At 38.1% G+C, this 3662-nt stretch overlaps 1 long non-coding RNA gene across 1 annotated transcript; it reads left to right on the top strand.

Annotated features, from left to right (window-relative positions):
• The first annotated feature begins 2024 nt into the window (after positions 1-2024).
• On the top strand, positions 2025-3395 carry LOC139130093 (uncharacterized). The gene is made up of 3 exons (XR_011551780.1): positions 2025-2138; positions 2613-2729; positions 3268-3395. It is a non-coding gene; the product is annotated as an uncharacterized lncRNA (long non-coding RNA).
• The last annotated feature ends 267 nt before the right edge of the window (positions 3396-3662 follow it).

The raw sequence follows: 3662 nt of genomic DNA, 5'->3' as shown, positions 1-3662 counted from the left end.
GTGTATTTTGTGTTTCAAGCATATCACAATTGTTTCTATGTGTATACAGGGGCATATCTATGTGAAGAGCGTCTGTGGACAATATTCCCACCAACGGATGTTATCAAAACGAAATTACCACCGTCAGCAATCATAGGATTATTAATTGTCGCACCTACTTTTTTGTCTGTGAACTTGATAAATTGTCACTTACAGTTGTCATATCTGTTTTGTTGGCTTCGTCAGTTCGTCCGTTATTGCGAGTGAGTGGATCAGATTGGTAAAATAACATCGATAGTTGACCTGAATTGTCATTGTACATGTGCTCGTTTTAAAATAGGACTCTTATGCACTGGACGATGATGAACTTAAATTTTGCCTGGGGCTGTGCAAGAACTCTTAGTTGTCAATTAACAGCCTTCGTGCTGTCACCACCTCTAGGGTAGGGAGATGAAGAACATTTCGAGCCAGTTGAGAGATCATGGACACGTCATGATATTAACATAATTACTAAATTAAATTTAAAACAAACAAGTGTTGTTTTCTTGAGCACTTTCGATTTAATCAATGGTCGACGTCATCCGCAGACAATTCAGACGCTGCGTTGTGTACCGTTTAATAGAGGTTTACAGGCTTTAGTTCCATTTTAGAATGATCTAAGACCACATTACAATGGGGACAAAAGGTTTATGGCGCAATGAGGGTCGATGAATACCACTGTCCTCAAAATAAACTCTCAGTGAGAAGTGCACATTAAGGTAGAACGCGCCTCGGGACAGATAATCGGACTCTCTAACGTTTATAATTCTTCTCTGATATACCACTTGTTAGTGTTTATCTTAAAGCTTTTGGTGTAAGTTTATCACCGTTTTTCGAAAATCGAAAATTTTATTTTCCTCCACAGAGCAAACTCAGGGACGGCAGCCAAGTTGAATTTTAAATATCGGTAAATTTTGAGTAATTTGTTTCTCTAGTACCAGAATTTGCACGGAGACCTCCGATTTTTTTTTGATAGAGAACAGTTGAAGGATTCCTTGAGGAAATTTTAGCAAATGTTTAAGTATTTCACCTTCAAGGTGCATACTACCTTAAATATACGCGGTGTGTGTCATATCTTTATCTAACTATACAAGTTAAGATAAGATATGAAATTTAAGACAACGCTTAGTGTCACGGTCACAGGGAGTGGCAAATTGCATTATTTAGCAGAAAACCTATGTTTTGTGCAGTGTGGTTCTATGCATAGTTTACCGTGGATGATAACAACAATCGAAATCGCCCGGCAAAGACCAGACTGGCAACGATTAGGAGTGAGGAATTAAATAGGACTATTTCGATTTCTCTGCGCAGTTTTCCACAAGCTGTATGCGACGGAAATGCTGTGCAAGCTATTTACATGCACGGTGCGAAGTCAGCGTTTCACAGCTTGGTAACTAATGGTAACTTATTTCAGCAACATATCAATTGGTTCACGGTGTGTTCGAATTATAATTTGTCATGTTGGGTTTTCACACACCCTAACTTTCGCTCATGGAGGGGTTCAATAAGAAGGCAATGAATTTTGATTGTCATGCAAATGTTGTAATTAGTCACGGAAATGACACACCCGGTAACATATTTTTTCTGATGGTCAAATTTTTGCAACACTAGTAGGAAGCTTGTGTTCATGTTCAAAACTATGAACAATAGGAGCACTATTGGTGCCGAATATTGTCGCCATAAACATGCATGCATTATTTGTTATCTTCTTTGGAAATCTCAAACTACACGACTCAACATGTTCAATTTCTAAGTTCCGATGAAAATCTTATTTCTATGTTACTTCCTTCAAACTCAGATCCCTTCTTGCGTTTTATAAGTCATTTTGTTAGGTATTTTTCGCAGTAATTCCGCCTTTACGAATGTACTTTCAATATTACATACATCTGTGTATTGCATACATTTTATTTCATGGCTCTGAGCCCCTCGTTATTGTCGTCAGTTTCCGTATAATTGTGGTAAAATATAAGATGGCCCTTCTTCCTCTTCTCACCATTCTTCCATCTCATAAATTCAGTTTCAAGATCCAAAGCCTGACGAGATGAAAGCAGTATTCGGCTTACTTATCTTATGCGCGCTGGCATGGTCAAGTCGATCCAGCGAACAAGTGCCTGTGACAGGTAAAGGCATGAGATAAGTTCAAACGTCGCCAGTCTCTTATATTACGCTGTTAGGCCTACATATCACTGCCAACGCAACGCAAATTTATGAAGTCTTCCGCACAGAAATTGATGTGGACTACAATTACAAGATTATACCGAGTCATATATTCAGAAAAAAAATGTGTGGCTTCAAGCTCCTTCTGGCACATTTGAACAGTGTTGACTGTACGTTGACTCGTTCAGAGAGTTGAAGACTGACGATATTATTACAGACAGAAACACCGATCAACAATAAAGTACTGTCTTTCTGTTTGTACGCAGTAAGGAGTGGACCGTGTTCGTACTTTAAGACTTATCTAGAAAGATCTTAGTATCTGAGTAGATGTTAGTTATATGAAGGACTAAAATACTTAGTGACTTTCCCTCTTTAATACCCAGTACGCGATAGTATTTCATGAAACGTTTAAGTTTCTGTAACTTACTGTTCAACAGGCTTTGATCCATGTCTCTCCCAGCCCTGTGAAAATGGCGGAACGTGTGTGTTCGACAACAACACTTCGTACAGATGCGATTGCGTAGCCGGCTTTGTAGGCACAGACTGCCATGACGGTAAGGACATTCAAAATTCACGTCGTTTAGTTTCGTTACTTTATGAAATGGGGTAGGTACGGTAAGCGCGTTACAAGTCAACTTGAAATGTCAAATTTTGATGACTCGAAAAAATTCTCCGTAAAACGGAAGGGTGGAAATTTATACGTTATGGAGGTTATGTCAAGAAGTGTGTCTATATTGAACAGTATTGTCCTTCAGGACATAGATGTTTGCTTTATGCCTTCAATCACACTTATAACCACGACTGGCTACATGGCACACGAAAACCATGCTTATATTGACGTGTCTATTATTGGAGGTTGAATGTGTACAAAAGGGGTTTTTAACATATGAATGATTCCAAGATTTCTAAAGAGCGTCGACTTCTAACGTCAATATGCCTCTCTTTAAGTGACGCTATAGTGGTGCTTATTCATCTTGTTGAAGCTGTACAGTCAACCGATTTATTCAAAAATATATGTTATTGTGTTATAAATCTTTTTCACTTTATGTACGTCTGGGTTTACATTTGAAGATTGCTTTATGTTTTTCACAGTGGACTGCGATTACCAACAGTTCATGACAGAAGCGACGGATATCATGTCACCTTTCTACCCACAGCATTATCCTCTCTACAAAAAGTGCTCATACCGTCTTGAATCTGAGCCAGGTAAACTCATTGAGGTAGGTATTAAATGCTGTGATGTCATTCATGTAGCTGCGCTTGCGCAGGTGTACTTGTTCAAGCTTGAACACGCTGAAATACTGAATGCCTTTATTGTAGTAGTGTACGGACATCATATCTCTCTCGGGAATCAGAGCTTCCAAGTATTATACAATAGGTTCAATATGTATAACATTATTCTACTTGCAAATATGATCTCAGGACAGGTAGTTGAAGTGACATATATATATATATATATATATATATATATTATAATATATATATAT

The sequence above is a fragment of the Ptychodera flava genome, chromosome 3, assembly GCF_041260155.1.
Source record: "Ptychodera flava strain L36383 chromosome 3, AS_Pfla_20210202, whole genome shotgun sequence".
NCBI lineage: Eukaryota > Metazoa > Hemichordata > Enteropneusta > Ptychoderidae > Ptychodera > Ptychodera flava.
Note: the sequence above shows the minus strand (reverse complement) of the source record. Positions and strands in the feature narration are given on the sequence as shown.